Raw genomic sequence first — 26481 nt, forward strand, 5'->3', positions numbered from 1 at the left:
CTGGTTTGGAGGGGAAAAAAAGGGTCTGCTTAGAGCTTTCTGTATAGGCCAGTATTCCTGAAGATGTATGCATCATGCACCTTCCTGGACTATCCTGCATTGATGTCAGTGGAACGCCCACAGTGATCCACAAGCGCTTGCAAATACCATTGAGAAGTACCCCTTTCTATTGACGTGCTTGGTCGTAAGATGGTCTGGGGCCAAAATTGGAATATGCATACTATCTATCACTCTGCCGCAGTTAGGGAATCCCATTGCCAAAAAGCCATCCGATATTTCACGTACACTGCCAAAAGTCACAGTCCCTTGTAGCAGGATGCGATTAATGGCCCTGCACACTTGTGTTACTGCAACCCAACGGTAGACTTCTCAACTCCAAACTGATATGCAACTGACCAGTAGCAGTCTGGAGTTGCCAGCTTCCACACAGTGATCACCATGTGCTTCTCCAAAGAGAGGGCAGCTCTCATTTTGGTATCCTTGGGTCGCAGTGCTGGGGCAAGCTCCACACACAGTTCCTGGAAGATGGCTTTCTGCATCTGAAAGTTCTGAAGCCACTGCTTGTCATCCCAGACCTGCATAATGATGCAATCCCAACACTCAGTGCTTGTTTACCGAGCTCAAAAGCGACAGTCCGCCGTGTATAGTTGCTCTGTGAATGCCAAAAGTAATCTGGTGTTGTTTCTTTCCATGACACACTGCAGGTCAGGAAACTCTGATTCCTGTTGAGACTGGGTGCTCTAGATCTACTGCATGACCAGCCGTGAGGTGTTCATAACAGTGACCACATAACAGTAGAAAGCAGTGTGGGATCCATCTTTTCAGACAAAGACGGTGGGCACACAGTAATTGCAGGCCACTGAAAAATGCAACGAAATGCAGCCGGAAGCCCACTGAATGCCGAGATGGGAAGAACTGCATCATGGGACATTGAGCCCACACCCATAATGCAGACATAAAGAGGGATTCATAGATGGGTGATAAAAATTATTACACAGGAAAAGACTTCATGTGAAGAGATCTCACAGATTGAGACTGCTTAATTTAGAAGAGATGAGAGGTATAGCAAAAGAGTGAGTGGTTTACAGCAGTGCTTCTCAAAGTGGTGGTCCGCGGACCGGTGCCGGTCCACAAGCCATCGGCTGCCGGTCCGCGGCGAGTTTCCTCATAAGAGCATCGAATAGGATAATAATATGGCACCGGTCCCTGGCACATTGGAAAAAAATTGCCGGTCCCCCACATCAGCCCATGCCACCTGACTCAGGCTTGTGTTAGCACCTACAAGTATTGCTATCTGGTCTTAGTCACACCTAGGAGCTGTCCCCTTGTTACTCACCATTTACAAAAGATACCATCATGTTTTTAAACAACAATTAATGCTATAACCATTTTTTAAAGAACATCGGATCACTGCAGACTACGTGGCTCTGGGAAGAAGGATAAAGGAGTTTGAGGCGCAAGTGGTGTTCTCGTCCATCCTCCCTATGCAAGGAAAAGGCCGGGGTAGAGACCGTCGAATCGTGGAAGTCAACGAATGGCTACGCAGGTGGTGTCGGAGAGAAGGCTTTGGATTCTTCGACCATGGGATGGTGTTCCAAGAAGAAGGAGTGCTAGGCAGAGACGGGCTCCACCTAACGAAGAGAGGGAAGAGCACCTTCGCCAGCAGGCTGGCTAACCTAGTGAGGAGGGCTTTAAACTAGGTTCACCGGGGGAAGGAGACCAAAGCCCTGAGGTAAGTGGGGAAATGGGATCCTGGGAGGAAGCACAAGCAGGAGAGCACAAGAGGGGAGGACTCCTGTCTCATGCTGAGAAAGAGGGACGATCGATGAGTTATCTTAAGTGCCTATACACAAATGCAAGAAGCCTGGGAAACAAGCAGGGAGAACTGGAAGTCCTGGCACAGTCAGGGAACTATGATGTGATTGGAATAACAGAGACTTGGTGGGATAACTCACATGACTGGAGTAGTGTCATGGATGGATATAAACTGTTCAGGAAGGACAGGCAGGGCAGAAAAGGTGGGGGAGTTGCGTTGTATGTAAGAGAGGAGTATGACTGCTCAGAGCTCCGGTATGAAACTGCAGAAAAACCTGAGAGTCTCTGGATAAAGTTGAGAAGTGTGAGCAACAAGGGTGATGTCGTGGTTGGAGTCTGCTATAGACCACCAGACCAGGGGGATGAGGTGGACGAGGCTTTCTTCTGGCAACTAGCAGAAGTTGCTAGATCGCAGGCCCTGGTTCTCATGGGAGACTTTAATCACCCTGATATCTGCTGGGAGAGCAATACAGCGGTGCACAGGCAATCCAGGAAATTTTTGGATAGTGTAGGGGACAATTTCCTGGTGCAAGTGCTGGAGGAACCAACTAGGGGCAAAGCTTTTCTTGACCTGCTACTCACAAACAGAGAAGAACTAGTAGGGGAAGCAAAAGTGGATGGGAACCTGGGAGGCAGTGACCATGAGTTCAGGATCCTGACACAAGGAAGAAAGGAGAGCAGCAGAATACGGACCCTGGACTTCAGAAAAGCAGACTTTGACTCCCTCAGGGAACAGATGGGCAGGATCCCCTGGGAGAATAACATGAAGGGCAAAGGGGTCCAGGAGAGCTGGCTGTATTTTAAAGAATCCTTATTGAGGTTGCAGGAACAAACCATCCCGATGTGTAGAAAGAATAGTAAATATGGCAGGCGACCAGCTTGGCTAAACAGTGAAATCCTTGCTGATCTTAAACGCAAAAAAGAAGCTTACAAGAAGTGGAAGATTGGACAAATGACCAGGGAGGAGTATAAAAATATTGCTCAGGCATGCAGGAGTGAAATCAGGAAGGCCAAATCACACTTGGAGTTGCAGTTAGCAAGAGATGTTAAGAGTAACAAGAAGGGTTTCTTCAGGTATGTTAGCAACAAGAAGAAAATCAAGGAAAGTGTGGGCCCCTTACTGAATGAGGGAGGCAACCTAGTGACCGAGGATGTGGAAAAAGCTAACGTACTCAATGATTTTTTTGCCTCTGTCTTCACGAACAAGGTCAGCTCCCAGACTACTGCACTGGGCAGTACAGCATGGGGAGAAGGTGACCAACCCTCTGTGGAGAAAGAAGTGGTTCGGGACTATTTAGAAAAACTGGACGTGCACAAGTCCATGGGGCCGGATGCGCTGCATCCGAGGGTGCTAAAGGAGTTGGCGGGTGAGATTGCAGAGCCATTAGCCATTATTTTTGAAAACTCATGGCGATCGGGGGAGGTCCCAGATGACTGGAAAAAGGCTAATGTAGTGCCCATCTTTAAAAAAGGGAAGAAGGAGGATCCGGGGAACTACAGGCCAGTCAGCCTCACCTCAGTCCCTGGAAAAATCATGGAGCAGGTCCTCCAGGAATCAATTATGAAACATTTAGAGGAGAGGAAAGTGATCAGGAACAGTCAGCATGGATTCACGAAGGGGAAGTCGTGCCTGACTAACCTAATTGCCTTCTATGATGAGATAACTGGCTCTGTGGATGAGGGGAAAGCAGTGGATGTGTTATTCCTTGACTTTAGCAAAGCTTTTGATACGGTCTCCCACAGTATTCTTGCCGCCAAGTTAAAGAAGTATGGGCTGGATGAATGGACTGTAAGGTGGATAGAAAGCTGGCTAGATCGTCGGGCTCAACGGGTAGTGATCAATGGCTCCATGTCTAGTTGGCAGCCGGTTTCAAGCGGAGTGCCCCAAGGGTCGGTCCTGGGGCCGGTTTTGTTTAATATCTTTATTAATGATCTGGAGGATGGTGTGGACTGCACTCTCAGCAAGTTTGCAGATGACACTAAACTAGGAGGCGTGGTAGATACACTAGAGGGTAGGGATCGGATACAGAGGGACCTAGACAAATTAGAAGATTGGGCCGAAAAAAACCTGATGAGGTTCAACAAGGACAAGTGCAGAGTCCTGCACTTAGGACGGAAGAATCCCATGCACTGCTACAGACTAGGGACCGAATGGCTAGGTAGCAGTTCTGCAGAAAAGGACCTAGGGGTCACAGTGGATGAGAAGCTGGATATGAGTCAACAGTGTGCTCTTGTTGCCAAGAAGGCTAACGGCATTTTGGGCTGTATAAGTAGGGGCATTGCCAGCAGATCGAGGGACGTGATCGTTCCCCTTTATTCGACATTGGTGAGGCCTCATCTGGAATACTGTGTCCAGTTTTGGGCCCCACCCTACAAGAAGGATGTGGAAAAATTGGAAAGAGTCCAGCGGAGGGCAACAAAAATGATTAGGGGTCTGGAGCACATGACTTATGAGGAGAGGCTGAGGGAACTGGGATTGTTTAGTCTCCAGAAGAGAAGAATGAGGGGGGATTTGATAGCAGCCTTCAACTACCTGAAGGGGGGTTCCAAAGAGGATGGAGCTCGGCTGTTCTCAGTGGTGGCAGACGACAGAACAAGGAGCAATGGTCTCAAGTTGCAGTGGGGGAGGTCCAGGTTGGATATCAGGAAAAACTATTTCACTAGGAGGGGGGTGAAACACTGGAATGCATTACCTAGGGAGGTGGTGGAGTCTCCTTCCTTGGAGGATTTTAAGGCCCGGCTTGACAAAGCCCTGGCTGGGATGATTTAGCTGGGAATTGGTCCTGCTTTGAGCAGGGGGTTGGACTAGATGACCTCTTGAGGTCCCTTCCAACTCTGATATTCTATGATTCTATGATCTTCCCCCCCCTCCAATTTAGACAAGGTCTGTAGGTTTCTTGCACCTTTCCCTGAAACATCTGGTACTAGCCATGGTCAGAGGCAGTATGTTTTTTGAAAAGCAAGTTTGCAAGCCAGAAAATTACAAGTTAATGTGAAATCAATGAAACAATCAAAAATGTATGGAAGTTAACCTAACCTTAACTCTGCCATCTTTTTATTCTTGTCCACATACCCACTACAGTTAATCTATGCTTCCCCAAGGTACTTATCACTATAATATATGGACACATAACCAGACCCCTTAATAGCAACATGTACATCTTTGTTGACAATCATCTATGCACTAACATATGCATACTCAGCCACCTATTACTAGGGCCCTACCAAATTCATGGCCATGAAAAACGCGTCACTGACCATGAAATCTAGTCTTCTGTGTGCTTTTACCCAATACTATACAGATTTCACAGGGGAGACCAGTGTTTCTCAAATTGGGGGTCCTGCCCAAAAGGAAGTTGCAGGGAGGGTCACAAGGTTATTTTTGGGGTGGCAAGGAGTCACAGTATCACCACCATTATTTCTGTGCTGCCTTACTTCTGTGCTGCTGCCTTCAGAGCTGGGTGGCTGGAGAATGGTGGCTGCTGACTAAGGGTCCAGCTCTGTAGGCAGCAGCGCAGACATAAGGGTGACAATACCATACCATGCCATCCTTGTGCTGGCTAGCTGTCCAGCTGTGAAGGCAGCAGCGCTGAAGCAAGGCAACCCCCTCCCCCCACAACTCCTTTTTGGGTCAGGACCCCTACAATTACAACACTGTGAAATTTCAGATTTAAATAGCTGAAATCATGAAATTTACGATTTTTAAAATCTTATGACTATGACTGTGAAATTGACCAAAATGGACCTGAATTTGGTAGGGCCCTACCTATTCCACATGAACAACCTGTTCTCCAACTCACTCTCCTTTGATGAGCTAGACACATCACTTTGTACCCTCCAAACCGACTCAAAGACCTTCCCTGCAAAAGCTCATTTATTTCCATTTAAGTCAACATGCCACTTGTATATACTTTATTATCTACAAGCAGCTCACAACCACCCTCTACACCTATCATTCCATTGGAAGTCTCAAGGCTCAAATCAACCTCTGCTGGACTTTGCATTGTAAGACCAATATTCTTATTTATCTTCCTGTGTAGGTCCTACACCCCTCCACCTACATATATTCATCTTAATCTCTACCCACTCTATAAAGACTATATTTAAACTGGACCCAGAGTGTCTAACTCAGAGATTACAGACATATCCATTCTACACAGAGAACAACTGAAATGTATTACATTGCCCTGCTAGTAATTTAAAACATTGGGACAGATTGTGACGATGCTTCTAGACAGATATCTACATTACCAGGAGGGTTCACAGAATAACAGAGTACGACACAGTTAAGGTGTCTTCCACTCTATATTTGCAAACTTCACAATTTGTTATGTCATTAGACACACATTTTAACGTTGAGGTTTCCTGGCTTTCACACATTTGTGAGGTATTTACAACCTTAATTCCATCTTGATGTTTATATCCAAATAGTAATAATACAAATGGAAATATGACAGAGTTTCAAATAATGGGAATCCTGCATTTCTCATACACAAATTAGAGAATCATCCTACAGCCATTCAAATCAATGGCAATACTCCTACTGACTTCAATATTTCACAATCAAGTCCTTGTATGAGCAGTCCTTCCGAACAGCAGTTCTCAACCAGAGGTCCATGGCCCGGGGGGGCCGTGAGCAGGTTTCAGGGGGTCCACCAAAATAAACCAGAGAGCAGGGCCAGCATTAGACTCACTGGGACCCAGGGCAGAAAGCTGAATCCTGAGCACCGCTGCCTGGGGCAGAAGATTAAACCTGAGCAACTTAGCTTCGTGGAGTTCCTGTGGCGTGGGGCCCTGGTCAATTGCTCTGCTTGCTACCCCGTAACGTTGGCCCTGGCTTTTAATCTACTAAAAACAGTAGCAGTGGCACAGTTGGGCCATGGAATTTTTATAGCATATTGGGGGCGCTTCAGAAAGAAAAATGTTGAGAACCCCTGCTTCAGAACACCTGGCAATTTTGAAGCACTCATGCAGCACTCATGCAAAATCTTGGCCCGTTTCAAGTCTCTTGCTGACTGTGGGCAAGGGAAGCACTGCTGTGAAAGAATAAAGGCAGGATTCTATTACAGCTGAAGTTTCTATTTCTACTGCTAAGTAAGTCCAGAGAAGAGAAAGATGCAGGAGAAAGAAATGCTAATAGCAAAAAAACAGTTGCTGAAAAACACAATTAATAAATATGTCCTTAATATAAACTTAAAGAACTCTGTGCTGAATGCTTCAGCAACAAGGAGATAAGGAAGCTACAAAATATTTATTTTTTCATTGGGTTTTCCCATTTGACAGGCCCTATCATATAAAATTAGCCAAGTGTGAAATATCCATTCTGTTTTGGTAAGCAACATTAGACATATTAGCAGCAACACAATCTCAAACTAGAGAATTAAGCATGTGTCCCCTAACTGCACCCAGACCTTTTTTCCTAGCTGAACTAGACAGAAGTTTCTTTCTCGGAGCAATGTAGGACATAGTTAATAAAACAAAACATTTAATGGAACGCCTTCTTCCTCAGACAACCTTGTCAGAGTTTAATACCTACTGACAGTAGGCATTCGGATTACCACAGATAGACAGTGGGGCAAATAGTGGTGAAATAGCAGGAACATTAATATCTGCACTAGTCTTTCCTGCACTAGACAAAAGGGGAAATTCCTGTTCAAAGCCATTTTTTAATGGTAAAATAAAATGTGGCTTTGAGACAGAAGCCTCCAAGGAACAACTTTAAAAACTTGTGTGCAGTAAGTCACCAGAACTAGATTGTTACCTGTACAAGGATTCTGAAGGAAAGAACAGTATAATACCGAAATAGTAGAATTTCCATATCCTTGTCACGGTTCTAGAAGTTAGAGATGGAAGAGACTCATTAAGTTCTTCCAATTTAACTCCTTAGCAATACAAGACAGAAATAATTAAATCCATATTTCAGGATATCAGCAGATTGTACAATGAAGACAGCAAGGAATTTCACCTCTTCACAATTGGACAGATCAAAGTTGGGTTCTTTTCACAGTCATCTGATGCATGAGTTAGTGGCCAATACGCCAGAGGATATTAGACTTGAAAGTCCATGTGCTGTAAATCCTATGACATTCAAACTATACTGTGTAATGGAAACAAGCTCTCTCTGAGTTTGATTCCTGTCCTCTTCTAAATAATGGCTGTCAGTTTTCTTTTGCTATCCCTTCTCTTCATGTTTGTGTTCCTGACTCTTCTGTACTTCTATACCTGGCTACTTTGTTCCTTTCAGTCAGGCTGCTCCTGACTCAGCACTTGATGTCAAAACAAATATTCCAGAATGGAACAGATGAACAGTCCTGGTAAATCAATTTAAACAGGAAGAGGAGAAGTGTTCTCAGAATGTCTTATGTTTGCTTAATAAAAGAACTGCTTAGTTCCAAATATTTCATCATGATGAATAGAATGAAAATAGCCCAAGGGCTCCCATGCTGTTCAAGCAACAAACCTTGAACACAACTGCAACCTTCTAGTGAGTACAATATTAATTATTCTTCATTCCTTTTGCTAGGCAAAAACATGGTGACTACTGAAAAAACACACAACTCATTGTTCCTTAGCACTTACCACAATATTAAATTAGACAACAAATATGGAGTCTTTGCAGTCCAGCTTCAGCAAATCCTGGAGATTTTTAACTATGCATCAGGTTTCATTCTACCTTGTGCCACAGAATCCCAAATCCACTTAACATGAGGGCACTTCCTTTCAGCATCAGATTAGTGCAAACTAGAAAATACTGCCCTGCCACATGCTGCAAAAGCAGTATGTAGTAATATCAGGTCCACAACCTCAAACTTATAGATTCATAGATTCTAGGACTGGAAGGGACCTCGAGAGGTCATCGAGTCCAGTCCCCTGCCCGCATGGCAGGACCAAATACTGTCTAGACCATCCCTGATAGACATTTATCTAACCTGCTCTTAAATATCTCCAGAGATGGAGAGTCCACAACCTCCCTAGGCAATTTATTCCAGCGTTTAACCACCCTGACAGTTAGGAACTTTTTCCTAATGTCCAACCTAGACCTCCCTTGCTGCAGTTTAAACCCATTGCTTCTGGTTCTATCCTTAGAGGCTAAGGTGAACAAGTTTTCTCCCTCCTCCTTATGACACCCTTTTAAATACCTGAAAACTGCTATCATGTCCCCTCTCAGTCTTCTCTTTTCTATTCTATTAACTTCTATTAATGGAATAACAAAATCAGTTGTAGCCTAATTTACCACCTTTTTATTGTTGGGATAAATTTTTGTAGGAATTTTTGCACCAGTATAGCTACACCAGGTCTCGCTTCTACAGCCTCAGCATGCTGAGCAACAATCCAAGGAATGAACTTCCCTCAATGTACATCAGACAGAGGGGAAGACAAGTGGAAGCATGAAAATACATTGCTTAAACAGAGTTTTCTCGAATCAGGCAGGATGACCTGGAAATAAGCTGATGCTGGATTGGGAATTTAATTGCATCATGGCACTGAAACTACATTAAATTACCTAAATACCTAAACAAGTACAAACAAGAGATTTTTACCCATCTATTCATCATAGCACAGCTATGATGCTATAAAAATAAATACAATAGTAAGATTTCCTGGGCTTAATTTATACATTTGCAAGGAAGTAATGCAGGACATGGAAATACTTTTGTAAATTTTCTCACAGCACTTGCTAGCTCTTTGGAGTGCACTGCAAATGAACATAAGCACTGCCAGTCAGGGATTTAATTGAAGTGACCTGTGCTCTCACACAGAAGAGACTATAAGCCTCCTGCTGCTATAAGAGAAACCACAGAGTTCTGAGCCTTTCCTTTTACAACATCATTGTTAAACAGATACAAGACCCAGACTGATACATCCAGTCAAAAGAGAGGCACCCAGTGACTGTTTGAACTGCCAGAAAATGAACTCCTTACAAACCCAGAAATGAAGAGGCAGCAGCAATACAGATTTGCAAAATGTGGAAGAGGGAGGGACAGGGAGAGGGCAACAAAAAATAACATGCATACTTAGTGCTTAGAACACCCTTCTATGTCTAGGGTTTAGAGCTTTTCATGCATGAGATTTCTTTAGGGTTTTGCAGTATCCTAGACCCATACTTTATTTTAAAACATGGGAAAAACCTGAGATCAGTCAATAGTTTTTCATTATTAATGTAATTAACAAAAAAAATTGAGGTGGGGGAAGAGAACTGAAAGACACTTGGGGCGCCTCATACCATAAAAGCAATAAGCTTTGGTATGATTTCTGACAGGGGCCCCTTAGGGGCTCCCTGTGGCACCACCAGGAGGCAGCCTATATTTGAAGAGATTAGCAATTCTGAGACATGGATGAATGGCAACAGAGGACTCTATATATAGACAGCACTGACGGAAGCGGGGTTGGAGAGCAGGATCACGTACCTCCATCTCTAAAGGGCTGCACTAATGGCAGAACAGACACCAGTGTCTCCCTTCCCTTAAATAAATACTTAGCAGGGAGGACACAGGCACCCACATCTTCCTGCTTCACCAGCTGAAGATAGGCTGAGGGGAAGAAACATCCCCCCCACAACAATTTGCCCCATCTGTGTGGATCACTCAGAACAAGTATCTCCCAAAAAGTTACAGATGGCAGGGGAAGGAGGGAGTTCTCAGACAAGTCAGCCATATGAGCATTTGATAGCTGACTACTGATGTGGGGTTATTGATTTCTCTCTTTTCTGCTCTGGCAGCACCTTGATCCACTACGGGAAAGGAAAACAGATGTGTATCCAGTCGCCGCACTGAACCAAGGATTTCTTTCACCCAATTTCTGAAAAGGTGAGGTAGCTAGACACCACTCCCATTTTCTCTACCCTCTTGTTACAGATCAAAGAACTGACAGAGCAGGGAGAAGTCAACAGCAGTCATGCCTTAGCACAAGGGTGACCAACTTGAGCCTGAAAAGGAGCCAGAATTTACCAATGTACATTGCAAAAGAGCCACAGTAATACGTCAGCAGCCCTCCATCAGCTCCCTCCACCTCCCACCCACTGGCAGCCCTGCCAGTCAGCGCCTCTCCCCACACCTCCCAATCAGCTGTTTTGTGGTGTGCAGGAGGCTCTGGGGGGGGAGGAGCGAAGGCATGGCAGGCTCAGGGGAGGGGGCGGGAAGGGGTGGAGTGGGAGCAAGGCCTGTGGCAGAGTCAGAGGTTGAGCAATGAGCACTGCCCGGCACATTGGAAAGTTGGCGCCTGTAGCTCCAGCCCTGGAGTCGGTGCCTATACAAGGAGCCGCATATTAACTTCTGAAGAGCCGCATGTGGCTACAGAGCCACAGGTTGGCCACCCCTGCCTTAGCAGGAGGGACTAGACATGGCTGAGTGTTTGAACCTGCCCCTCCTTGCTGGCTACACAGGGCTCCCTTCTGCTCTACAGTTAAAAAGCATCTAAAACATAATACGCTTACTGACTATATACCAGGGATGTAAAATATACAATGTGGTGCTCATTTTCAATAGGATAGCTTTTCCTGTCTCTTTTTAAAATAAATAACGATAATATGGAACTCTTATACGGACTCATTTTTTGTCCATCATTGTCCACGTGCTTTACATGTAAGAAATACATTATCACCCCCACTCTATAGATGGGGAAACTGGAGCACAGAGAGATGAAGTGACTTCTCTAAGGTCACCACAAGGGGAAGAGTTAAGTCCCAGGCCAGTGCCCTACCCACGGAGCCATAATTAAGATCCTGTGTAAAACACAATTTCACAGGCTTAACGGAAATTGAGAGATTAGCCCAATCCCATCATTTTTCCAACATTAGGGGAAAACTGCAGCTGTTTGGGGTGTGGAAGAGAATTGGCAGCCATATATATCCCATGAAATTCAAACATACTCATGATGCTGCCATGATTTAAAACAAACAAACAAAAAAAAAACCCCTGTGATTATACAGGGTCTTAACCACGTTTCCCCAACAAGCAACTGTGCTTCTTCCAAGAACTTAAAGATGCTAAACTGAACAATGGGTGAATCTAATTCTTCTGTAGACACTTTTTTTTTCCCAACAAATTTTCAAATATAGCAGTGGCAAGTGTCTTGATTAAACAAAAAATCTATATTGCAAGCAGATTCAAACATTCTGACAGACTATTTCCTTTCTTTTCAAGGGGAAGCCACCTTTCTCCAAAATGCTGTAGTTTTGACTGCTCAGGAAATTGAGAAAAAAGTTGTTCCTTACACAATAAGAGCTGGGAGTTCATTTATGCTACCTCTTTGCTAGTGGAATGGAGAGAGAATTCCTAGGTGAGAGTTTTTCAGAAACTGGTCTGTGTAATATACTTCTCCAGTTCTTCCCGAGAGGCTAGATCTTCACTGCAGAGTTCATTCAACTTATCTACGCTGGAGTTAGCCTCGCTTGAGTGAGGCTACGTCTACATTACAAGCGACTAAAGCGGCACAGCTTTACTAGCGTGTAGTATAGACACACTATAGCGACAGAAGAGGTTTTTCTGTTGCTGTAGTAAATCCACCTCTCTGAGAGGCAATAGCTAGGTAGATGGAAGAATGCTTCCATTGACCTAGATGTATCTACTCTAAGGATTAGGTTGACCTAACTACATTGCACAAGGCATGACATTTTTTACAGCCCTGAGCAATGCAGTTAGGTCCACCTAAATTTTAAGTATAGACCTGACCTGAGAATGGTCACATGGCGAAACAATGTTTGAGCAGTACCGAGTGCCTGGATTACTGCACTGAATGACTGAATTAGCAGCACAGAGCTGTAGCCCATTCCCTTGATGGGCCTGCCAACTTGAGTAAAAAGCACCATCATAGTTGGGCTAAGGATTTGAGTGTGGGGATGGGACATGATTTAGAAGCAACACCAAGCAACAACTCAAGTTTACTCTGCAGTGAAAAGACCTGTGTCTCAGCCTGATCTTTTCCCCTTGAACATTGTATGTGTTTCTAATACCTTGGTTGTGCATCTTTCTGCTTTCCCTATGCAGCATTCCACAGAGAAGTCGTCTTTCTAAGAGGCACTGTAGAATGGATTTATATTTTTCTTTTCTCTCTCTCCTTCTAATTTCTCTCTCCCAACTATGGTCTCCCTCCTTCTCCACAATAAAAACCTCTGGGTCATGGAAATAGTAAAGAATTACTGGTCCTCTTAGCCAACTCCCCATCTGTCTCCACTCCCAATATCACAATAAAAAGCATTTTTTTTAAAAGATCTCTTGCCAAAGAAACAAGAATTCAAACAGGCTGGCAGCCAAGATGGATAAAAATCAATGATTTTAAAAAATAGATTTTTTAAAATTTAAATTAAATATGGGTGGTTATTTTTAATAAATATATTTAAAATTAAATTTAAAATTATTGGAACCCATGCTAAGTCTTAAACCTATTCTAAGCTATTAAACCTCTTTAAATTAAATAGAGAAAAATAACATTAAGCAGTACATGGCTGCTGCCAAGTTTTAAAGAAAGTTAAACTGCTGAACTGATGGAAGGCACTGACTAGGCACCTGGAACCAGAGTTTGCTGAAGTGCTAAACCAGCTTTGACAGCAGTAGCCTCTTCTGCAAGTGCAGAGAATATTTTCTTGATTTCAGTTTGTTCAACACATTCAGTTCAACAACTAGGTCATTCAAAGTTAAGAAAACAATTGGGAGTTGAAAAAGGAGAAAAGCTTGTTTTCCTCTTCCAATCTATGAATGAGGTGTGAAAGGATGAGATCTACTAGTTCTAAAATCTTGAAGGACCTGGTGACCAGAAACAATTAATTCAATTCTTTAACTACTGACAATACGTCCTATGTTTAATAAATAAGTTGGGTCCAGATTTTTAAAAGTATTTAGGTGGTGCCTAAATGATTTAGGAGCCTAAATCATAGTGCCCTAATCCCTTTTTAAAGTACGATGTAGATTTCTAAATTGATTAGGAGTTGCAGTGCTGAGCACAGTAATGCCTAAATACCTTTAAAAATCGGCCTTAGTTTTAAATACACAACATATTCTGATAAACTTCCCTCTCCCGAAAGTATCCAGCACTTTTAAGGTAGTTTTATTTAATAACAAAATTAAAATGCTGTTTTTGTGTATTTTTAATTGAATTTGTTGATGTACAGCCACCACAATCATTACTGCGTTTTTTCATGTCCACACTAGCCCCTTCTGTCAGCGGTACACAACCACACCAGGAGTGCTTCCACTGAATGAACTGTGCGGCACTGACAGCTGGAGCCAAGGGTGTCTCAGCCTGAGCTGACAGCCTCACATGGGGCACACAGCTGGAACCACCTTCTCCCAAGGCTGACAGCCCGGAGCACCTCCCTGTTACGGATTGGGAGGAGAGGAAGGAGAGCCCAAGCTTGGCGGCCGCAGGTGAGGGATTGAGGAGGGGAGAAGAACCTGAGCCCCATGGCTGCTGGGCTCAGGCTCTCCTCCCCTCTCCCCCAATCCCTCACCGAGAGACAGCAGAAGATCTGGGGGCTGTCAGCCCCGCATGACTGACAACCAACAGGCAATGTTAGTAACGGAGTGTTTACACAGACACTGCACAGCCCTAATTACATCAACCTAATAACTCCTCCTCCACAAGAGGCGTAGCGCTTAGGTCAATGTAGTAGGCAATTTACATTGGCAGGAGCACCACTATAATGTAGACATTCACAGAGTTAACTTACATCGACCTAACTCTGTAGTGTAGACCAGGTATAAGTTTAAGCTATATAACTGCTTAAATAAATGTGTATAGATAAAATGTACCTTCCTGGTAAGCAAAAGGAAGCACCAAATTTAGTACAAAGGCTATGTTTAGCTGCAAACAAGATGTTTTATTGGGTATCAACTAATGAAAATCAACCTTTCTTTAGGAAAACTGAACAATACAAATAAAAAAAGAAAAATTAAAATCATTGATTTAAATCAAGATTTCCTGCTTGCTGATTTAAATCATTATTTAAATAGGTGATTTAAATTGCTTTGATTTAAATCAATCTATACTGCTGGCAGCTCTTCTTTTGCGAGTTCTTTCCTAAAGACTAATCAGAGTTCATCTCTTACTTCCTACCCTTCCGTAATATGTACAGAATGGGAAAACAGGTGGTACTGCATGTCGTACTTCTGGAGTTAAGCATTTTCTGCTTATTCCCCCACTGAACAAGGTATTGAACTGTTCTTCTGAGACAAGAAAATTTTAAACTGCCCATGGTACATTATCACAGTCTGAAATGTACCCTGTTTACTATGTCTTCCACACATTTGCTACGTCTAGAATTGTTTTTCAATAATTCAGTGTTGTCTTGTACATATAATGTATTCTCCAAGTACTAGGGTTACCATACGTCCTCTTTTTCCCGGACATGTCCGGCTTTTCGGCACTCAAACCCCTGTCCAGGGTAAACTGCCAAAAAGCCGAACATGTCCGGGAAAATGCCAGCCAGGCACTTCCCCTCCCGCGGCGGTTCTGCTCCTCCCGACTCTTCGGCTCTGTTTAAGAGCCAAGCTGCCCGAGCGCTATGGGCTTCAGGCAGCCCCCTTGCCTCCGGACCCCAGCCGCCGGCCGGGCACTTCCCCTCCCGGGCTCCGGCCACGGCGGCTCTGCTCCTCCCTGACTCTTCGGCTCTGTTTAAGAGCCGAGCGCTACGGGCTTTGGGCAGCCCCCATACCTCCGGACCCTGTGCCGCCGGAGCCCGGGAGGGGAAGTGCCCGGCCGGGGGCGCAGGGTCCGGAGGCATGGGGGCTGCCCGAAGCCAGTAGCGCTCGGGCAGCCCCCATGCCTCCGGACCCTGTGCCGCCGGAGCCCGGGAGGGGAAGTGCCCAGCCGGGGGCGCAGGGTCCGGAGGCATGGGGGCTGCCCGAAGCCAGTAGCGCTCGGGCAGCCCCCATGCCTCCGGACCCTGCGCCGCCGGAGCCCGGGAGGGGAAGTGCCCGGCTGGGGGCGCAGGGTCCGGAGGCAAGGGGGCTGCCCGAAGCCCAAGCGCTACCGGCTTCACGGTTTGCTGGGCAGCCTCCAGACCCTGCGCCCCCGGCTGGGTGCTTCCCCTCCCGGGCTCCAGCTGCGCTGGGGAAGCGCCGGCCGGGGGTGCAGGGTCTGGGGGCTGCCCTGCAAACCGTGAAGCCGGTAGCGCTCGGGCAGCCCTTTCCGCGTGGCTGGGAGTGGGAGGGGGCGGAGTTAGGGCGGGGAAGGGGCGGAGTTGGGGCGGGGCTGAGGAAATGGGTGGGGCCAGGGCCCGTGGAGGGTCCTCTTTTTTATTTGTTAGATATGGTAACCCTACCAAGTACTTAAATACATGGAATGAGATTTCTGAAGTTCTAAGCTTTGGGGGTTTTTTTTGCAATAGTTACATATGTTTTAAAGTATATGTTGAAAAAATCATTAAGCTTCATCCTCTGCCCGTCCTTACCTTAGGCCTCTCCAGCAGTCTGCCAATCACCCCAATTGTGGCAAACCATGTAGTTTTTTTAGAATGTGGACCGATATTTATAAGGCTCTAGGGCAAAGAAACACGCTCTTTGTTTCATTCATTTACCCAAGTCAGGTCTCTAAGTGAAAAGTTGGTTGTGAGCAGAGAAAATTGCTAAGAGCTCTTCTATTGATTAAGAGTTTTGTGACAGATCATTTTTACATACAGCAGTTTGGAGGTCCCAGATCACAGCTGAGAGCCTATTATGGTAGAATCCACATAATCTTTGACAATTATGTAAAATACTGTTTGTGGCATGAAGGTAAAACAGGTAGTCCAAAGACTAAGGTCAATCTATGTAGAAAGTAACCATTCTTCCCAACAAATAAACCTATTATTATAGAGTAGGTTAGAATGTTAAAAATCATAATATTGCATCATAAAGATCAATCTTTATATCTAGTACATTTAACCTGTGTTCTGAAGTATAAAAGGGAATCTCCAGACACACCAACACCTACAGAACATTCCCAGTGCAAAGAGCCCAATCCTGTTTTTGGCCAGTTTCAAGGAGAAAGCCCCTATGGTTCTAACCTCAGAGGCCTTGCTTTCACTTAAGATTTTCCTCTTTTACACTATCAATGGTAGCAAAGGTAAAGGAGCACAAATATAAATAGAGCCCTACCAAATTCATGGCCATGAAAAACATGTCACAGACCATGAAACCTGGTCTCCCCCTGTGAAATCTGATCTGTGTGTGCTTTTATTCTATACTATACAGAATTCACAGGGGAGATCAGCATTTCTCAAACTGGGGGTCCTGACCCAAAAGGGATTTGCCGGGGGTCACAAGATTATTTTAGGGGGGTTATTTTAGGTATTGCCTCCCTTACTTATGCGCTGCCTTCAGAGCTGGGCAGCCAGAGAGTGGCGGGCTGCTGACTGAGGGCCCAGCTCTGCAGGCAGCAGCCTAGAAGTAAGGGTGGCAATACCATACCATGCCATCCTTACTTCTGTGCTGCTGCTGGCGGCAGCTCTGCCTTCAGAGATGGGATCCTGGCCAGCAGCCACCGCTCTCCAGCTCAGAAGGTAGCACCATCGCCAGCAACAGCACAAAAATAAGAGTAGCAACTCCTTTTTGGGTCAAGACCCTTACAATTACAACACTGTGAAATTTTAGACTTAAATAGCTGAAATCATGACATTTATGAATTTAAAAATCCTATGACTGTGAAACTGACCAAAATGGATCCTGAATTTGGCAGGGCCCTAAATATAAACAAGCTGCTGATGTTTTAACCCCCTGTAATAAACAGACCTGGTTGGGCAAGATTAAACAACACAGCATTTAATACTAGAAGCCAGTCTATACTTACACTCCTATCATCATTACCCCCTGTGGTGCTGCATTGGTGGGAATATAACTGTGGGAAACTACTAAAAATGTTTTGTAATAAGAAAAATCTTTGCTAGAAGAGATCCTCTGAGTTTTTTTTTTTTTTTTTTTGTGTGGGGAGGAAGGGAAATAATCAAGAGGCTTTTATAAATGCAGGCTGAGCCCAAACTGCCCACAGGTGGATTAAAACCTTTTACTACTCCACCCCATTTAGGGCCAACAAGGTGTGTTATATAAGTGGAGTCAGCTGCTACTTCTTCCTTCTCCAGCTTCTGTCTGACTATTTCACTACACTGAGGTTGATCAGATACATGTCAGGTTAACAAGTGATTCAGAAGCCTACACAGTAAGACCAACTTCTAGCAGGCAACAAACAAGGTATGTTTTCGGTACAAAAACTCCCGATTTGTTTGACCTAATGAACCTCCTACAAAAGTAGCTTTGCAACCTGGTATTAGACTGGAACTTAACAATGTAAAATTGAGTCAAGTTGACTAAACTTTAAGCTCCTGGAAACACAGATACAGATATCTGGTGGAAATATAACACGTAAAACACAGAAAGGACCCAGTTAAGCATAACGCTTCAATTGGCCTTTTCAGGGAACTAATGGGTTTGGAGAGCTTGACAATAAAAAATCACTTGTTTATTCTAAATGAAATGAGATGGCTTCATTTTAAAATGTTAGTACGAGTCAATGACTGACAAATGCAGAATGACCTATTTAATGTTCTCCTTATTGGAGTTAAGACACTGTAGCCCTTATAGGAAAATGCACTGCAATATAGTTTGGTACAGCCACTATTAACTAGTTTCATAACTGCATTAAAATGAATAGCAGTCACAGCCTACTGAAAGGATGGGTCATTATACTGCTCATGTCGTCCAAACATGAACTAAACTCATGTCTTGTTAAACTAGTCGCAGTATGCAGCACAGTGTGAGATCTTGAATGTTTGACAGTGACAGCAAAGACTAACTTCATGAAATTCAATATTTACATAAGAGAAATGCAACTACATTTTTTTACTCTACTATAACATGAACATGTGAACAGACAATGCTCCATCTCCTACAAACCTAAAAACAAACTCACAAGATGAGCATAATTATTGTTTGTTGGGCTTCAGAACAGACCCTGTACAACTTCTGTATTTTTACCAATCAGCATTAGATAACCACATTATAAAGGAACACTAAAGGACTTTCTGGAGTCACATTTATAGGGTGAGGGAAGGTTATAAGCTTAATTCTACATGATGATCCATGTTCACTTACCAGCAGGGTAGAAGTAAACTGATTAAAAACTCCTAAACTGGGATAAAGACCCACCAGTTGGCTTTTTTGGCCACTCATTTATAAGAGAATTTTTCACTTGACCAAAGCTCAAAGAGCCGGGAAGCGATCGGTCTAAACTAACTTGGGTCACTCAGTGAAGAACAAATGCTCTATTTTTATTTTACCAATCTGAATTATCTCACAACCTTTCTGTAGGTTATCTGAAGAGATGTGGGTTTGTTTGTGTTTTTTGGGGGGAGTGGCGGGTGGAGAATAGGAGCAGAGTGAGCAAGTTGTATGAGGCTGTTTCTCCTGAACATAAAGCTACACGCTGACTTAGTAAAAGTTAAGGATGAACTTTTTTAGGGAACTATCAGAACATAGCTTTATATTTTTTCAGTGAACTTACTCCTTGAGCCAAACTCTAGCACCATCTCATACAGCTTGAATTTTTTTTCCCTATAGTGCCTACAGAAAAATTGGAATTGTGTGGTTCTCTGTGGGCCACAAGCTGAGAAACCAGAGTGAAAAGGCGCAAGTCTTACCGTTAAACTTATTCCAACAGTACTGACTGAACTGTGCATATGAAGTGGAGTCAAGTGGTTGAACAGAGGTTTAAACAAGTCAGTTCAGTAAGCTATACTATAAGGTAACCACCAAATTAGAACTCAGGAGGACTTAAAGGACATGAGTGGGAGGCCAAAGACTAAGCAGTTTAGTTTGTATGAGTGCACGTGGCCGTGGTGGCTTCTCCATTATCATTATGCATTTCTAAAGTACTCCTGTTCTTAAAGTGTGTGTGTGTGTGTGTGTGTTAAGAAGGGAGGAGGGATGCCCCGTGATTACTGCATTCCTAAAGCACTCCTCACCACACTGTTTATTCTTCAAACACACAGGGATATATTGGGATATAGGTTGTAGTGGGGGCAAGAGTAGATATAATAGGAGTATAACTGTGCTCTCCGAGTCCTAAGCTGACATGGGTGGAAAAACTAATAATGGGAAGCCTTTTAGAAATTTAAGGAGACGGCTGGCAGCAGTACATGTAAGGACCAACGAGCTATGAAATTACAGGAGATTCTAGATGCTAAACAGATGTTCAAGAAAGCTTATGCAAAGCCTTCTCTGCACTGGAGCTTTTTACCCAGTTCACTATTGTTGCCGACACCAGCTCAGCTACACCAGTGCTTGCTATGTTGGGAGCCCTAGTGTAAGTGGCCCATAAGCCATCACCACAACTCTTAGCATCATGCTGATTAGACCTATTCATGCTGATTTCCTCTGGAGCTTAATGGCAGCCAGCAGCTGGCACAGACTTGGGTTCCCAAAACACATGAACTGGTCTTAACTTAGCAGTAGAATTTTTGGCCTATTTTAGGGCTTGTTTACATTACCTGCTGGATCGACTGGCAGCGATCGATCCAGCGGGGGCGGTCGATTTATCGTGTCTAGTCAAGACTTACTGCAGTAAGTAGATCTAAGTACGTCAACTTCAGCTACGTTATTCATGTAGCTGAAGTTGCGTAACTTAGATTGATTCTCCCCCTCCCCTGGGTGTAGACCAGGCCTTTATGTGACATGCTTCCACTTCTACACATAGGATATGCATGGATGAGAAGATACTGCTGAGGAAAGCTTTCAGTTTGAAATAACAGGGAAATTTTTTCGGGAAATGGACCTCTGCAACCAAGAGTGGGAGAATTCACTAAAATTGTAAGTGTAAAGGCAGCCTCAGAACTACATCATATAAAGACCTTTTTGTGTTGCTCTTCCTGTAACAGAGCAAAAGAGGCAGGCTGAAACAAATGTTCATGCTTTATGCTCACTTGTATAAAGGCAAAAAGTACTAGAATTTATGAATGGGCAGAGGCAGACCTAACCTGTGTGGAGTGAGCGTTAACAGAACAGCAATTTTTGCATATAAAACTATGGGTAAAGGACATTAAGTCTTGGGATGGGTGCTCTAAATAAGGGATTTCACAGAAACAATTTCTAGGCAGAGGATTAAGGAGAATTTGTATGAATACCAAAAAAGTGGTGGTCTCCAAGGCATGACAGCAATGAGGACCAGTGAAATATCAAGTATCAGGGGGACCGTGTTAGTCTGTATCCACAGAAATGAGGGGTCCAGTGGCACCTTAAAGACTAATAGATTTATTTGGGCATAAGCTTTTGTGGGTAAAAAACTTGAAGTATTTTTACCCACAAAAGCTTATGCCCAAATAAATCTATTAGTCCACTAGTTATTAAACTTTTGTACTGGTGACCCTTTTCACATAGCAAACCTCTGAGTGCGACCTTCCCCCCCAACCCCCCTATAAATTAAGAACACTTAAACATCATTACAAATGCTGGAGGCAAAGCAGGATTTGGGGTGGAGGCTGACAGCTTGGGACTCCCATGTAATAACCTTGCGACCCCAAGGGGTCCCAACCCCCAGTTTGAGAAACCCTGTGTTAGTCTTTAAGGTGCCACCGGACTCCAATGAGATATCAGAGAAACAACAACTAGGGCAGTAATTGGTAACTACACAACCATAAATTAGTTGAGGATCACACCCAGAACATGACCTGCTGATACCATAAACCAGTGGTTTTGAAACTTGTTTTCTGGCAACCCAGTTGACGAAAATTGATGCCCATGACCCAACAGAGCTGGCGATGAGGGGTTTAGGGTGTGGGAGGGGGCTCTGGTTTGGGGTGCAGGCTCTGGGGTGGGTCTGAGGATGAGGGGTTTGGGGTGCAGGAAGCGGCTCAAGGCTGGGACAGGGGTTTGAGGTGTGCGCTCACCTCTAGCAGCTCCCAGTCAGCAGCACCTATCCTGGCACCGTGGACCGCGCTGTGCCCAGGAGCAGCAGGTCTGGCTCCTAGGTGGAGGCGCACACGCACTCTTGCCCGCAGGCACTGCCCCTGCCCTTAGCTCCTATTGGCAGGAGTGCAGAGCCAGTGCTCAAGGCAGGGGCAGCGCATGGAGTCCTGTGGCTCTCCTGTCTAGGAGCCAGACCTACTGCTGGCTGTTTCTGGGGCACAGCACGGTGTCAGAACAGGTAGGGACTAGCCTGCCTTAGCCGGTCAGCACTGCCGCTGGGACTTCTAACAGCCCCGTCGGTGATGCTGACCATAGCTGCTGCAACCCAGTGCCTTGCATTCCATGACCCACTACTGGGTCACAACCCACAGTTTGAAAACCACTGTCATAAGCCAGTTACTCCTGAGGGAATTCTTTGCACAATATTTTAAAATTCTGCAAATTTTATTTGTCAAATAGATATGGAGGCTCCAGCATGGCACTGGGGAGCACAGGCCACTGGTTGCACAGAGGTGGGAGACCATAGTGCAGTTCCCCCCTGGGACATGGACTGTGGGAAGGCTGCACCCAACCCTGACACTGTCCAAAGACTGGGCCTGCCCCAGAAAACCCAAACCCCAGGGCCTTGCCCTGCTGGGCCAGATGCACCAGGTGTGGGCTGGCAGAATTCAAGTGTGGAGGGGCTTAATGTGGGGGGATCCAGGTGTGGGTTGAGAGGGTCTGTGTAGGGCAATCTGGGTGCAGGCAGCTCAGTGGGGGATCCCTGTGTCTGTGTGGGGGGGAATCTGGATTTATGGGGGGGGGGGGATTTTTTGGCTGTATCTGGATGTAATGGGACTCTGCAGGGGGGTGGTCCAGGTGAAGGTGGTTGGGGCTCAGTGGTGTGGGGATCCCGGTGTGGGTGGCTTGTTGGGATGTGCAGGGGCAGTGGGGCTCATTGGGGGGGGGTTCTGAGTGCAAGGGAGGCTTGGTGGGAGGCTCTGGTATGAGGTGGGGTATGGATGCATGAGGGTTGGGCAGATGAAGAAGCAGCTCCCTGAACAGGGATCCCTCCCCCTGCAGCTGAGGAGTGATGGGGTGGTGGTCAGTTTGCAGAGCTTCCTGCAGCCAGGGGAGAAATCTGGGGGTGGGTCTTACCCAGCCCTGGATGCTGTGCAGGGGAAGAGGAAGTCTGGTCCTCCCCAGTCCAGCTGGGATTAGCTGCTGAGCCCAGCACAGGGTAGAAGCCACCAGCCAGGGCTTCCCCAGTCCTGCTTCCTGTCCCACAGTGATTTACTTTGCTGCTGGCTGCCCTGGGCACCCGAAACACATGCTGGGGAGGGTTGCATGATTGATCTTGTGGCTTCCCTTTACTTCCCTATCAGTCACTTTTCTGTTGGGGACATAAATTCTACACGTGCAGTGGTGCAGAATTCCCACAGGAGTAACCAGTGGTTCGCAAACTTTTGTACTAGTGACTGCTTTTACATAGCAAGCCTCTGAGTGTGACACCCCCTTAAATGTATAAAACAATTCTTAATTTATAACACCATTATAAATGCTGGATGCAAAGCAGGGTTTGGGGTAGAGGCTGACAGCTTGCAACCCTCCCATGTGACCCCCTGTGATCATGGGTTTGAGAACCCCTGCCATAAACAATTTCTTCTTTGAACCGCTCATTCTGGAGGAGACTCCTCACTTAGTCTTGAGCTACCCCCAAACAAAAGTTGCACGAGAACCTGTAGAACTACTTCAGAAATATTCATATGAAGTTTGGTCATCTGATTCTGCTGAAAGGTCTAAGCTGAGTTTATGCCCTTGGATACACTTGTCTTTTAAATTAATCTTTGATATTTTCTCAAACATTCATGTTAAATAAGTGTTCAGAACTTCTGTTGAAAATCTGACTTAAAAGTAATTTTGCTTCACTGTTCAACTTTTATTCTTGGGATATCATTTTGCTAGTTCTCTAGTCACCAACACCTATAGTTCAATACAAAAACATCTGATTTAAACATCAGAAAGCAGCACAAATGGAGAAGGCCTATTGTTTTGCATATTTCATCTTTAATGATGCTTTGTTGCTTTCCTATTATTCTCCTCTAACTGCCATCTTTAAGAAAAAAATGTTGGGAAAATTAAAGTACCCCATACCTTTTATTTCAGTACTAAGACTAGACCCTGAGGTGTGGGTGAACTGACTGTACAACTGATTTCAAAGGGACTCTGAATATGCCTTTAACTGCAGGAGCAGGACCACAGAATTGTCTGAAGGAGTAAGCTGTGTATACAAGAACTAGGGTTTTTAAGTAGTCTGTAATTAATAGAACTAGGTAGCCATATGAGAGCTCAAGCCCTGTCATGCATTAAACTAGCTAAACATGAATTCACCAGTCAGTTATCCGTAGTGAAAGAGGTCAATAGCAGAATACCTAAGAAGCATTATTAGGCCTTCAATGTGTCAAACTGACAAGGGGAAATGAATAATGATATAGCAAAATTGAACACTAAACTGATTAAGCCTAGTCAAAGTAATGACACACTAAACCTGCTCCAGAAGGACACAAGTAAGTAATCAACCACCAACAGATTCAATTTAATGCAGACAACTGCAAGGAAAAGCTTCTGATTGGCACACATTACTAAATTCTAAATTGGAACTGTATAAACTATTTAAGTTTCATGGTGGACAGCTCACAGCACTAGGCAAAGCACACTGATATTAAAATTAACAGTAAATTCAAGAAATTTACACATGACAATTTCACATGTTGTGTGTGTGAGCTTTAGTCTCCTTTCAAAAAGGGCCCCCCAGCACTAGGCTTCAAGGGGGAAATTAATTAGAGGCATATGTTGAAGGGCTTGCAGATGAGGCCACGTTCAAGAATTTAAGTGAAAAAGAGTAAAGCCACTCCAGGTCCGTTAAGGGGATAGCGCGTTGTAGGACACGGTATTTTACCATCTCCTAGCCCTGTCAGCGCTATAGCCATGGCAGAAGCGGGGGGAAACCATGCTCTTTCTGGTGGCCCCGTAGCCCAGGCTGGTCCTGTCCACGCAGCCCCGACCGGCTAGCGTCTAGCGCAGCGCGCTGGGCAGGGGCCCGTGGCTGCCAAGGGATGGGCGTGCTGTGGAGCAGAGGGAGAAAGGGTTGGCCGGCTCCCTGGCCACAGCCCGGCACTAACGCGAAGAGGCTGGCGGGCGGGCCGGCCGGCGCGGGCAGGGCAGGGCAGGGCGGGGGCGCTGGCCAGGCGCGAGCGGGCGCCCCCAGCCGGGCCCGCGCCCAGTGCTGCATGGCGCTGCTCAGCCTGCCTTGCAGAGGGAGCTCGAGTCCCGCTCTGCGCCTCGCCTCGCCGCGCCTCTCACTCCGCAGCGCACACGGCGGCGGCCGGCAGGAGCGGGGCACGCAGCCGCCGCCGCGCCAAGTAGGAGGCGGCCGGAGCCGGATCGCGGGCCCGGACGTGCGGAGCGGCGAGCCCGCAGCAGGCCGAGCGCCAGGACAAGGCGGCGGCGCTAAGGCAGGTTCGGCGGGAAGGGCTCCGGGGAGGGGGGCGAACCGGCCGCCCTCCGGCAGCGCGGGCCGGGGCGGGGAACGGTCCGGGGGAGCGGGCCGCGGAGCCGGGGTAATCAGCGCCGGCGGCTCCGCGGAGGAAACAAAGGAAGGAAGGAAAATGGAGTCCGGGCCGGCGGCCCCGGGCCAGGCGGGGACGGGGCGCTCGGCGGGCCCGGCCGGCCCAGCGCCGCGCTGTGGGGAATGGCGGCGGTAGCAGGCAGGCGCCGGCCGCGCAGGGGACGATAGAGGGAGACAAAGCCCCCTGCTTCCCCGGCGGCGGCCGCTGCGGGGCCCCAGCCAAACCGGAGCCCCATCGTGACACCTAGAGGCCGGAGAAAGCGACTGCAAACCCCCCGCCACCGCTTACCTGCGCCTGGCCCCGCCAGGCCCGCGCCCGCCGCCGAACCCCGCCGCCGCCCCGCGCTGCCCCGGCCCCGCGGAGCCGCCGCGCCCCGCACGCCCCGCCGCGGCCGCCGCTCGCGCTCAGCCCCAGCTCGCGGTTTAATCGCTCCACAGTCGCTTCGGACACAAAATGGCGGCGGCCGAATGAGGTGCGCCTGCGCGGGTCCGGCTGCCGCGGCCGCTGGAGCTGAGCGAGAGGAGGGGGAGCGGCGAGTGGACGCGCGGGGCACCATGGGAGGGGGCCCTGCGCGCCAACTTCAAACGGTGCCGTGGCCGTAACGTCACTGACTGATTCGCACGCACGACGCAGGGGCGTAACGTGCTGCGTTGCGTCGCGTCGCGTCGTGCGTGCGCTCTAGGAGTCAGCTGGGTGGCAGGGCGGTTGAGGGGAATCTCGGGCCGCGGGGGGTGGGGCGCCGCGCGCGCGCGCGCGCGCGCCTGGGCGGAGCCTGTCAGGACCCGGCTGGTGCGGTCAGCCCGAGTCTGCTGGAGCGATCCAGCTGGGGGCGGGGGGGCGCTCGGGGTCCCATGTGACTCGCTCCCTAGCAGTAAAGCACCGCCGGGCTCCCTGTGCCCTCAGAGAGGGGACCCCCCCCACCCCCACCGCTCAGCCGCTCCCTGCAGCCGCTCCCCAGCGCTGTTCGGGTTTGCCGTGGGAACACGGGCAGCGGAGCCGCGAGCCTACCGCCTGAGTCCGGCCCCAGATAGGGAAAAGGTAGGAGGGTTATGCCGCCTTCCTGCTGGGACGTCAGCTCTTGTGTAGCCTCGGCTGTGTGTGCTGGCGCCTTAACACGCTTTATCAAGCGAAGGGATCCAAACAGAAAGGGTGACGTTGGCTGTCTGCAGGGCAGAGAGCTCAGTGGTTTG

The 26481-nt window shown here is 46.7% G+C and overlaps 1 protein-coding gene and 1 long non-coding RNA gene across 4 annotated transcripts in view; one reads left to right on the forward strand and one right to left on the reverse strand.

Moving 5' to 3' along the window:
• The window catches only part of CTCF (CCCTC-binding factor), a 57364-nt gene extending 31588 nt beyond the window's left edge, over positions 1-25776 (reverse strand). The window contains exon 1 of one of the 3 annotated variants that reach the window (XR_010592733.1): positions 25580-25776. The gene's annotated coding sequence lies outside the window, so the exon portion shown is untranslated. The remainder of the gene's footprint in view (positions 1-25579) is intronic. The other 2 variants (XM_065567800.1, XM_005312256.5) reach the window with 2 other exon arrangements.
• On the forward strand, positions 17867-19851 carry LOC135975728 (uncharacterized). Its single transcript, XR_010592735.1, has 2 exons — positions 17867-17975; positions 19341-19851. It is a non-coding gene; the product is annotated as an uncharacterized LOC135975728 (long non-coding RNA).
• Positions 25777-26481: the final 705 nt, after the last annotated feature.

This window comes from Chrysemys picta, chromosome 14 (assembly GCF_011386835.1).
Source record: "Chrysemys picta bellii isolate R12L10 chromosome 14, ASM1138683v2, whole genome shotgun sequence".
In the NCBI taxonomy this organism is placed as follows: domain Eukaryota; kingdom Metazoa; phylum Chordata; order Testudines; family Emydidae; genus Chrysemys; species Chrysemys picta.